The sequence below is a fragment of the Kogia breviceps genome, chromosome 8 (assembly GCF_026419965.1).
Source record: "Kogia breviceps isolate mKogBre1 chromosome 8, mKogBre1 haplotype 1, whole genome shotgun sequence".
Lineage (NCBI taxonomy): Eukaryota > Metazoa > Chordata > Mammalia > Artiodactyla > Physeteridae > Kogia > Kogia breviceps.
Window position 1 is genome coordinate 20,188,361 of NC_081317.1, and position 12,414 is coordinate 20,200,774.

General features: G+C 52.0%; 1 non-coding gene across 1 annotated transcript; it reads right to left on the reverse strand.

Moving 5' to 3' along the window:
• Window positions 1–2,226: 2,226 nt before the first annotated feature.
• LOC131762099 (U6 spliceosomal RNA) lies at window positions 2,227–2,333 on the reverse strand. The gene has a single exon (XR_009337177.1). It is a non-coding gene; the product is annotated as a U6 spliceosomal RNA (small nuclear RNA).
• Between the last annotated feature and the right edge of the window lie 10,081 nt (window positions 2,334–12,414).

Consider the following 12,414-nt stretch of genomic DNA (forward strand, 5'->3'; position numbering starts at 1 on the left):
TGAGTTTTATCCTTTATAATAAACCCGTAATAGTAAAGCATGTTCCCGAGTTTTGTGAGTTGTTCTAGCAAATTATGGAACCTGAGAAGGGGGTTGTGAGAACCCCAGAATTCATAGCCTCAAGCCCAGGTTGCCCCTGGGACTCGTGACCGGCATCTGAAGTGGGACTGAGCCCTAAACCTGTGGGTTCTGCACTAACTCGGCGAGTTAGTGTGACATTGAATTGCCGGACACCCCGTTGGTGTCAAAGAATCAGAGCCCGTGTACGAGAGTCCATTTAATCCAGGGCCTGTCCTAGTGGGGACTTCCAAACCAATCAAGTCCTCTCGCAGGGGGACATTGAGTGTAAGCTGAGAAGTTGGGAGTGAGAGTCAAAGCCGAGATACACGAAGGAAAGAGGAACTCTGCGGCCGCAAAGGGTGTGCGCTCACGGGAGCCATAGGCAGGAGAAACCATGAGGAGGCAGAGGCCACAAAGAAACAGAAACCCTGAGACGGAGAGGATGCAGTAGGTGACAGTGGTCAGTGGAGGAAGAGGGCAGAGAGGGGCTGAGAAGCCTCCACGGGCAGGCACAAGGGCAGGCTACTGCAGGAGACAAAGGACCCGGATCCAAACAACCCTCCAGTTCTCCAAAGAGCTTCCCAGACTCCAGAGCCCTGGCTGAGCTGCAGTGGAGATGCTGTTTTCCTCATTTCCTTGTGTACCCTGATTGCCGGAAGTGACCTGGCAGGGTCCCTGCTCTTTACATGCATCTCACATTCCAGGCACGTGGGCCTCAACCTGGCTCAGGAATCCCTGGCCCCATCTTGTAGAGAGGAAACTTGGACGTGGGAGAAAGCTGTAGAAAAGCATGGAAAATCCTCAGCCTGAGCGGATGGGGCAGCTACCAAGAACAGGGGAGCTGGGTGGGCACTAAGGGAAGCGGCAGGTACAGCTCAGATGCAGGAGCCAAGAAGCCCAGATATGACTCTGAGTCGCCAGAGGACCCTGAACAAATCCCACACCCCCTCTGGGCCTCAGTTTCCCCATCTGAAAAAGTAGGTGATTTCTATGCCCCATTCCAGCGTGAATGTTTGGTCAATTGGTGACACGAGAAGCAACAATCATCTTTTAAAAAAAAAATTTTAAGATGATCAATACAATTTTATTTTATTTATTTATTTTGCGGTACGCAGGCCTCTCTCTGTCGTGGCCTCTCCCGTTGCGGAGCACAGGCTCGGGACGCGCAGGCTCAGCGGCCATGGCTCACGGGCCCAGCCGCTCCGCGGCATGTGGGATCCTCCCGGACCGGGGCACGAACCCGTGTACCCCTGAAACGGCAGGCGGACTCTCAACCGCTGCGCCACCAGGGAAGTCCCAATTTTATTTTTTAAATCTCAAATGAAAAGCTGCACAAGACCAGGATATTTGAAACACTGGGCTCCGGGGACTGGTGGGAAGAGAGGGGTCCGGTCTGCGGGTGAGTGTCCATCCCTACACCAAAAAGGCACTTTCCACCCCAAGATCAGAACGCCCCAGTTTGGGAACACCCTGGGGGTCCAGTGGTTAGGACTCCGTGCTGGCACTCCTGAGGGCCCAGGTTTGATGCCTGGTCGGGGAACTAAGATCCCACAAGCAGCGCGGCAAGGCCAAAAAGAAAAAGAAAAGGAAAAAAGAAGAAGAACCCCCCAGTTTATATCCCTCTACATTCCAGAATGTCAAGAGTCCAAGATCTTAAAAGTGCTCCAGATTTTAAGATGCCAACGGTTCTAAAATTTCCAAGATTTTAAGACTTCTAAAGATTCTGAAAGCTCGAAAGTTGCCAAGATTCTCGAAGTTCCAAAGGCCTCTACTCCCCAAATTCTAAAAGCCACCTCCCCACCCCAAACCCACTTTGGGCCAACGCGGAATCGAACTTGAGGAACTTGGAAAGAGCACAGCCACCAACTTTACCTCTTGATTTTTCTCCGGCCAGGGGCCATGGCCACCCCTCTTTGGGCAGGTCTATCCCTGAGGGTCAGGGGAGGGGACAGTGTTTTCTGAGTTCTGAGTGTTCTCCTTGACAAGGAGCCGCAGAGGTCCCTGAGCAGACTACGTTGGACCTTTGTCCTTCTCCCTCCCCCTCGGGGACCCAGGCCTTCCCTAGGAAAGGTCAGTGTTGTCTGGGGTCCCGGGCCAAAAGTCCCATCTGCTCACTTATTCTTTTTTTTTTTTTTTTAACATCTTTATCGGAGTATAATTGCTTTAACTAACATGGAACGCTTCACGAATTTGCGTGTCATCCTTGGGCAGGGGCCATGCTAATCTTCTCTGTATCGTTCCGATTTTAGTATCTGTGCTGCCGAAGCGAGCGCTGCTCGCTTATTCTAAAGCCCTGGGCCCTCGGCAAGCTCCCAGTCTAGTGGGGGACAGGTGACCGAGCAGCACGGAGCCCTGGAAGGACCTTTAGCACGGCCCGGGGCATGGCCAGGCTTCATCCCCGTCGGGGGCCCTGAGCTCCTACCCTGCCTCTTACAGGCCCCCCGCTGCCAGCCGCGCCCAGGTCACGGCGCATGGGTGTCCGCCTCGGCTTCCCGCGGGCCGGGACCCGCTGCTCCGCCTGCCCGCTCCGGGCCTGGCCCTCCTCACGCTCCGCTGGGTCGCCTACAGCTCAGCTTCGGCTCTGCTTCAGCCGTTCCCTGAGCTGGACCCTCCTGGCTGACCCTGATCCTCACGAGATGACCACCCCTTCTCTCAGGGAGACAGGGAAGCCTGCTCAGGCCAGCCCTCACCCCAGTCAGGATCCCTCCCCAGTGGGCCGTGCCATGGCAGCAGCAGGTGGAGGTGAAGAGACCTGGGACTGGGACACAAGTCCAGAGCCCAAATTTGACTGTGTACCCCCATGGCTGTGAACTCTGAAAACTTCCATTTCCTCCATATCAGGGGAGATTTCCCTTCCTACCTCTCAAAGTTACAGAGAAATTGGCCCCCTTACCTGTTAGAGGACCCACCACTGCACTCCTCCCCTCCCCGAGGCCCCTCCCTGACCACACAGACTCCCCCTAACCCTGAGTAATCTCCTCCAAGCAGAAGCACAGAAGGGGCAGGGCTGAGGGTCAGGGCCGGAGAGTCTGAGACTGGGTTTTAACACAAGCGCTAATTGTGGGTCCCAGAACGGCCCTGCCTGGCTCCATTCATGAAAACACTATTTTTAGCCCAGGACTGGCTGCCTGCGGTCCCAGTGGGGGTGGCCAGGCCATGTGTCACATCTGAATGACCATGGACTCACTCTGACCAGGAAACAGGCCCACGGGGACCAGCTGCTGCATCCCAGGGCTGCCACCGCATCTGGGAGGAGGTCGATGTTCAGCAGGACTGGAAGTTTAAACCTTCTAACCCCCAAAAGTGTGGGTGTGGGGCACAGAAGCAAGAATTAACACATCTTGAAAACTTACTAGTGCCAAGTGCTGCTCTGACTGAATGTGTATTAACCTATTTAATCCTTACTATGGGGTAGATACTATTATTATCCCCATTTTATAGATAAGGAAACTGAGGCTGGAGCCATTCATTTAACCTCCTTGAGCCCACATAGTAGTAGTGGGTGGAGCAGGGGGATTTGAAGCCAGGCTGTTGAGCTCCAGCATCCATGCTCTTACTGTCCAGTCCCTTGGAATCTGGACTATGGGCAGTCTGTCAGCTACTGCCTCTAGGCCTCTCGGATTCAGGCTCCAGAGCCTAGTCCCACTCTTAGCCCACAGAGTTCTCTGGGATCACAGGGAACATCCAGTCCTACCCTCCTTTGGAGGTTAGGGAATTGAGGTCCAGAAAGGAGTCCAAGGTTATGGATGGCTCTAATTCCGAGGCCCAGACAATTCCTACTGAATGATTCTGTGATACAAGTTCACCTCATAACCTGCCCGACACCTCAGCCTATCCTTGGCTCCAGAACTCAGTACCTGTGCTCTTTCGAGCAGGGAGCCTGGGCTTGGAAGCAGATTTGAGCCCTGCCCTTGACTTGCTGTGTGACCCTGGGCAAGTCACCTGACGTCTCTGAGCCTCAGCTTCCTCCCCTGTAAAATGGGAGCGATTGGGCTACCTTCCTAAGGCTGTGGGCTGGGTATAAGTTGCCTGAGGTTTCAATAAGTGTGAGTTTCCTTATCCTGGGCTTTTCAAATCATTAATTAATCTTTCCTGTGAACAAGATGCATGGTGTGCACTTGCCCATGGCTACTTCTGGAAATGGAAGATGGTGGGGTTGTAGATACTGTAACCAGCTGTTGGGGAGACATTTGGAGCAAATCATGCAATGCCAACATCTGCCTCGGCCTCAGATTCCCAGCAGAAGAGAATGTGGCAGAAGAGACAGGGGAGATATGGCCTGTCCATCCTCTGAACCAGTTGCCCAGATACGAAAGCAGAACAAGCATTGCAGAGTTCAAGTCCACCTTAGCCACATCCCCTCTAGGTGACCTTGGGTCAGTCTCTGCCTCTCCCAAGGTCTCAGTCTCCCAGATGCAGAGAGAGGCCAGGGCTCTGTCAGGGCCCTGGTTTTCTGTGACGTGACCAGAGCAAGCCCCCCTTTCAGGGCCTTGGGACCCTTGTGTTTCACCACCACTACCACACACACACACACACACACACACACACACACACACAGATACCTCACACCCTGCATCTCTGCTCAGGGGATTTCCACAGCCTAGCTTCTGGGCTCACTCTGGACTTGCCCATGACCAAGTGAGCAGTGCCCCATGATGGTCTCAGTCCCTGAGTCCCATGGCCTACAAGCTCAGCTGCCCACGGGTGACTTTTTCCAGTTTTGAATCCTAGTTGCAAATCTCCTGGCCAGAGAATCTGAGTGGCCCAAGCAAGATCAAGTGGGCCAATGAGATGGGTCATGTGTCATAGGTTAGGGGTGGAGCAGCTGCTCCCGAGAACAGGGTGTGGATAAGGAGGAAATCAAAGCATGTCTAATTCTGAAGCAAAACAAATACACCTGGAATGTAAATTCGTTACATGGAAAAATTTATCTACACGAACTCCTCATTTATCCAGAAAACTATCAGAGGCATCTGGAACCGGGCTTTAAAAATACAAAGAAAAAACTACCCCCATCTCCCAGCTGCCAAAATAAAAGTTAAAAGTTCATGCCCTTGGGCTTCCCTGGTGGCGCAGTGGTTGAGAGTCTGCCTGCCGATGCAGGGGACACGGGTTCGTGCCCCGGTCCGGGAAGATCCCACATGCCGCGGAGAGGCTGGGCCCGGGAGCCGTGGCCGCTGAGCCTGCGCGTCCGGAAAAAAAAAAGTTCATGCCCTTAACTCATCTGAGAATCTTCTCATTTGCTGTTTATCAACTTTAGCAATACAATTTTAACACACATGGGTTATTGGCTTTCCACTAGAGGGCATCATCATGACCATGCTGTGAAGAAGAAATGTTTTAAAACATAAACATAAAACAAAACTTTTAAAAACAAACAGCGATTTAGCATCTTGGGCAACTTTTCGTGGCCCGGCCAAGCAACTGCACAATTTAGGAGTCCGTACAAGCATCATGCATACCATTGCTGAAGCTCACATTGACAACCCTTGGGCATCAAGAAAGAGTAAAATTATGTTCCCTCAATGGTTAACACACTGGAGCTGGATTACCCAGGTTCAAATCCTGACTTCCCCCCATCCTAGTTGTTTGACCTTGCCAATGTTTTTTAGTCTGAGACTCTGTTTCCTCATCTGCAAAATGAGAACAATCCCAAAACTACCTTCTTCGGAGGATTATTGTGAAGCTTTACATTGTGGTAAATGTAAAGCTCTTGGAACAATGGTCAACACTAGCTAATATTAGTACTTTCATTGTATGGTCAGAAATTGTTAATGTGGACATATGTTCCTTGATACTAAATAAATGAAATTTTAAAAGCAAAAAAAAAAAAAAAAATTTATGTTACCTGACCTCCATTTAAGATGGTATAAGGGGCTTCCCTGGTGGCGCAGTGGTTGAGAATCCGCCTGCCGATGCAGGAGACACGGGTTTGTGCCCTGGTCCGGGAAGATCCCACATGCCGCGGAGCAACTAAGCCCGTGAGCCATGGCCGCCAGGCCTGTGCGTCCGAAGCCTGTGCTCCGCAGCGGGAGAGGCCACAGCAGTGAGAGGCCCGCGTACCACAAAAAAAAAAAAAAAAAAAAAAGATGGTATAAGTAGGCAACACATTGTGAAAGACTTCCATTTAATATAAAAAGAAAGAAAAAAAATTTTTTTTTAGTTTTTCACAGAAGGAATAAACCTCGTCTGGAAAATGCATTCTTATGGAATAATGCAGTTATAATTGATGTATGACTCTACAAGGGTTTACAAGCCAATCCAATGAAAATAATAAATGGAACAATTTTGAAACCAAACTCTGTAACTAGCAGCTAGAGTTTCATCATTGTAGGAATAAAGTGCTTTAACAGTGACTTCAGTTGGATGGAGGACCTCAGGGACCTTGCCAAGAGCTTGAAAGCAGATAATTTTCAGGAGCGATGTCCAGTGCCGAACCACTATATAGGCGAGACCCTCGTACGTGGTTGTAAGGGGGGAAAGGAAACGGTGCAAAACCGTAGTGTGTTCAAATTTAAGACTCGGAGGGAAAATCCCTTGGGTCTTTGGGGCAGTGGGTCCCCCAAAAGTAAGCACATTGAAATCAATTGGAAGCTCATAAAACTTTAGGACATCTGGGAGAGGAATCTTAAACACGTCCCCTAAGTGATCCTGATGCATGTGGTCCGTGGACCACACGTTGAGAAACACTCCTCGTCCCACTTCACAGATGGGGAAGTCAAGGCGCAGAGAGGAAAAGAACTAAGACTTGAAGTCACACAGCAAGTCAGAAGCTCAGCTGGCCACTGGCCTGTCCAGGGCTCCTTTCCACCAAATTCCGCCTGCCCACGGACTGCCTCCCAGGGCTGCTAACATTCCAAGGAAACTTGTAACAGGAAAGAAAATGTCAGCTGTGCCTGTTCCGATGTTCAAGCGCCCTTTGTGACTCCAGGTTCTGCCAGACACAGCCCTCAGAGTTCAGGCAGCCAAGCTCCGTGAGACTGATTTTTCCAGATGGGATTGGGGATGGGATTACAAAAGCCAGCATTTATTTTTATTTCCCCAAGAAAATAAATCGGCAATTTTGCTCCAGGAAAAGTGATCAGAGGAAGCAGTGTTCCCAGCCAGGAGGAGGTCCTGGACCCTGGCCAGCCCCTCGCAGCCCCCTCCAGTGCTGCCTTAACGTCCTGAAGGTGTCTCGCATGGAGTCGGGTCCTTAGACAAAGCGCCTTTTGGGCTTCGGATTCAAGAACCCTCTCCTGCCAACAGTGGTGGCTAAAGGGCTCTGGAGGTGGAGGGTTACTTTCTTCCTGGGGACAAAAGGAATTTTCCCCAGCATCTCCTATTACACCACCCCCACCCCCACCCCCTAAAAAAAATCTAAAAATGGAGGGTGGTGGAATAAGAGCTTGCTGCCAGGTACCACAGTTATGACAGTGGTTTTCAAAAGAGGACAATTTTGCTCTCTCCTGGGGGTGGGAAGGGACATTTGGCAATGGCTGGACACGTTTTGGGTTGTCACAGCTTGGGGGAGGAGGGTAACTGGCATCTAGTGGGTAGAGGCCAGAGACGCTGCTAAACATCCTACAACACATAGGACAACCACCCCTCACCCCTTGCCCAAAATGTCAGTAGTGTTGAGGTTGGGAGACCTTGAACTATGGGCAAGTGGCTCAGGATGTTAGAAGTCTGTGTGTGAGTCCAGGTTTGCCTCAAAATGCTGTGTGAGCTTGGGCAAGGCCCTGCCCTCTCTGGGCCTCAGACTCCCATCTGTACAAGGAAGAGGTAAGGAGGCCCCTCTCTGGGGCTCTCATAGTTTTGATCATTCAAGACTTGGGAGACCAGGAGGCCTGAGACCACGGGTCTGCCTTCAGCAACTTAGACGTGGCTATGGGAGGACTGAGGGGGTCTACCCAGCGCCCCCCCACATGCCTGAGGGGTAGACAATCAGCTCTCCTGAGTCCCTCCCCCAAAGCGCAATATCTGGAACTCCTGCTCCACCAGAAACGGAAAAACCATTATCTGCAGATGACATCACTTTGCAAAAATGCAAGTAGCGGGTGGTTGCCGAGCAGAGCTCCAGGGAAGTGGGGGTAAGAAAGGGCTCGGAGCGTGCCAAGCACCAGCAGCGCTGGCATCCAGCAATTTCATGCATCTCAGGATAACCCCGGACAAGTTCCTCAACTTCTCTGGACTTCAGTCCTCCCATTTCTACAGTGAGAGACCAGACCTGGGTGTTGCCAGGAGCCCTGCCCGTTGGGAGAGTCCAAGACCCTGTGACTCCTCCAGCTCAAGTCTCAGGGGGCCTCTGGGCTGCAGATGCACAAGGGAGTTCCCCACACACACAGGAGCCCAGGGCTGGGGGCTGGAAGAAGAGGAAAGTGGCCACCCTGCCCAACTGGGCCACGGCAGCCACCAAAGTGTTTGCAAACAGACTCTCTTCCTGCAGGACTGGGCACCTGTCTCACCCACCAACCCCATTTCTTTCTTGGTCTGGAGTTTGGTAGAACATCCTGAACCAGCAGAGTGCTGGAAATAGCAGCCCAGGGGAGCCTGCTTTAATGCATGGATGAGAATGACCCACAGTCGGGCATCTTTCCACCTGTGGGTCCCCGGGAGGTGAGGGAGCCGTAAAGAGCAGCTCTGATGAGTAGAGTGTGCTCAGCTACCCTGGAGGAGCCCAGGGACCACAGTCAGGAAGCCTGGGCTCTAGGCCAAGCCATGAGGACAGGGCCTCAGCTTCTTCTTCTGGACAAGGAGAAGTTTCATCCAGAGAGCCTGGAGGGTCTCCTTCAGCTCTAGGACTTGGTGGCTCCAGAACAAGCCCAGGGTGCGACCCCACGTGGGGCAGAGCTCGGCAGAGCTGGGTGTCTTTAGCCCATGGCAGTTCCCTTCCTGCTGCCACCTCCACCAAGAACAGAATCACCATTCAACCCTGTTGCTTTCTCAGTGGAAGAGGAAGGAGGGAGAAAGAGCCAGATCAGCCTTGGTCAAGCTCAAGGGAGGGTGTGGGACCTTGGCTGAAGGAGCACCCCTCCCCTAGTGCACTGAGCCCTGCTGGGAGGCAGTGCAGTCTAATGGTTAGAATACTCAGGCTGGCATCACCTAGACCAGGGCTCACATATTGGTGTGACAGCCTCCAAGCTGTGCCACACTTGACTCAGTTTCCTCAACTATAAAATGGAGTTAGCAATGTATACCTCTCTGAGGGGGTCGGTGGGGGGGCAGTCACTCGGTTTGCCCTGCCCTTTGCCCCCTAGATTCCTTCTCCCCTCTCCCCGCCCTGTTCCCCAGCAGGCTGACCCCACCAGGCTAGAGATCCAAGAGTGGGAAGGAGGAGAGAGAAATCAGGGGATGTCCGTGCTCCCTCTGCTGGGCCACATCCCTGGCTGTGGCTGTGTCCCCCTCCCAGGATCACCACTCCCTCCACACCTCCCGCTCTGGTGGGTTAAGCTAACACGATGCCCGCCTCTTGCCCCTTCGGGCCTAACGGTGCTTCCGGCTTCCTGCTGTGGCTGGTCTCTGAGTTGTCACCATCCCCTACTGGGTCTTTTACCCTCTTGACCACACTTCAGTAAAACAATCCTTACATTATTCTCCCAAGATGATATACAAACGCCCAACAAACACATGAGAAGATGTTCCACATCACTAATCGTTAGAGAAATGCAAATCAAGACCACAATGAGATAGCGCCTCACATCCTTTAGGATGGCCACTGTCAAAAAACAAAAACAGAAACAGAAAATAACAAGTGCTGGTGAGGATGTGGAGAAATCGACCACTTTGTGCACTATTAAATGGGAATGTAAAACGGTACAGCCACTATGGAAAACAGTACGGTAGTTCCTCAAAAAATTCAGAACAGAATTACCGTATGATCCAGCAATCCCACCTCTGGGTATATATATCCCAAAGAATTGAAAACAATTTCTCAAAGAAATATTTGTACACCCATGTTCATAGCAGCATTATTCACGGTAGCCAAAACGTGGAAGCATCCCAAGCATCCATTCATGGATGAACAAATAAGCAAAATGTGGTGTATACACACAATGGAATATTATTCAGTCTTAAAAGGAAGGAAATTCGGACACGCACGGATGGACCTTGAAGACATCATGGTAAGTGAAATAAGCCAGTCACAAGAAGACAAGTCCTGTATGATTCCACTTACATGGGGTGCCTAGAGCAGGTAAAGTCACAGAGACAGAAAGTAGAGTGATGGCTACCAGGGGAAAAGGGGGTGGGAAATGGAGAGAAGTTGCTTTAATGGGCACAGAATTTCATTTTTGCAAGATGAAAAAGTTCTGGAGATTCATTGCACAATGCTGCGAATATACTTAGCATTACTGAACTGTTCGCTTAGAAATGGTTGATGGTAAAAAGAAGCAACAAACTTATCAAAGTATATATTTTAAATATGCTGGGTTTAGTGTGCGTTTACTATATACCTCAGTAAAGCTCTTTGAAAAAAAAAAAAGTCCCTTCACGAAACTCTCTTCACGAAAACTGTTGGTTTCCATACTGGTCTGCACATTAGACTCTTCGGGGATCTTTTAAAAATTCCAGAGCCCAGGCCAACACCCCAGACCAATTAAATCACACCCCCTTCAGGTAGGACTCGAGCACCAGAGTTTTGATGCCTCCCTGATGATTGCAATGTGCACACAAGTTTGAGACCCACCCAATAAATCCTTGGATTGGGCCACGTGTTTCTTGCGAGGAGTCTGCACAGTTAGCTAGCCCTTAGGCTTATTGTGAGGATTAAAAGGAATAGCGAATGCAAAGCATTTAGCGCAGCTCCTGGTACTTAGTGCTCTGTGACTTGTACTGAAAATATCGGTGGCTTTATCATTATTATCTCTCCTGGACTCCAGGTTGCCGTGGGTCTCCGAGAAGCTGCAGAGGAGGCGAGAGGGGTGGGTATCAAGACAAACCCAAGTCTTGGCAGGTGGGAGGGGTCCCGGCTAAGACAGAGCAAGGTGGGGATTCTGTGCTGGCTGGGGGGCTTCGGCGATAAGACCGTGAGGAGCCCAGGCCGGGAGGATGGCAGGCCTCCCACGGTGCCAGGAGGCATCCGCCTCCAGGGGCTGCCGCTGCCAGGCAGCTGGCACAGCTCAGAAGCTCCGGAAAACGCTGCGCTCAGGGGTCACCCAGGGCCAATGGGGGAGTTGGTCCAGGAAACAGCATGGCCTGCAACCAACAGACTTTTAGCTGATCTTCTAACTTTTCAGGGGTGCTCAACCACTCTTAGCAGCCCCAGCAGCCTTGAGGTAACTACTGACCACCTCCAAGTGTCTGCCCTGGCGTCCACTCACCTTGCTGGGCTGGGCATGGAGAGCGAGGGAGAACAGGCCTCCCTTGGTCACTGCATGGGAACTGGGGGATGTCGAAGGGCCATCGCGTTGGGGCTGCCTAAAGAGGGGCATCTCTCCTGCCCAGGAAAGCGCTTTGGATGAAGAGGTGCTGGCCTAGCCTGTATTTTCTCCCCAGGCCATCCATCCATCTAGCCATCCAACCATCCAGCCCACAAGCATTTCCTGAGCACCCACTGTGTGCCTAGCTGGGGCCCTGAGATCCGATGGTGAGCGAGAACTTGAGTCTGACTGGGGGAACAGGGGGCGGGAGGAGGGAGAGGGTCCCGTGGCAGAGCAGTCCACGGCAGACAGACAAGGGCTCAGACCCTAGCTCTGCTCTGTATCTGCTGTGAGTCTGGGGGAAAGTCGGTCCACCTCTGGAGCCTCGGTTTTGTCTTCTGCAAAAGGGTGACAGACCCATCCTCACGGGGTTGCTGATGAAGGAAATGGGACGGAATGACACGAGAGTCCCTGTTTGGCACCGTTTGAAGCTCTTTGCCCAGGAGGGGAGGGCAGTCCTCTGAGCCCCGACCCTAGCCCAGGCCTCTTACCTGTGGCAGGGCTGCAGCGGGCGGCAGCTTTCTGGGGACAGGAGCCAGACCCAGTGGACCCCCAAAGCCACAAATCCACACCAGGAAGCCCTCCTCCAGAGCCTGGAACCCGGGAGCCTGGGTGCCTGGGTCCCTCTCCAGCTGCCATGCTGGGGGACTGTGGGCAACCTCTTCCCTATCTGTCCTTCAGGGAATCATAAGCCTGACCTTGATGTTTCCCTGATATTCCAGGGAAAGGTAAAGACTTCACCGTTCCTTTGTGCCGGTGGGAAAGTAGAGGCCTAGGAAGGACAAGGATCCATTCAAGGACACATGAATCTACATCAGAGTCAGAACTAGAAGCCAGATCTCCTGCCTCCAAATCCCTAGCACCTCTCCACACTCTCCTCCAGAGGGGTCTGTGCCCTGGGTTGGGCAGGGTACCAGGAAGTCCAGTTAGAAGATTCAGCTCCCTCTTTAAGGGA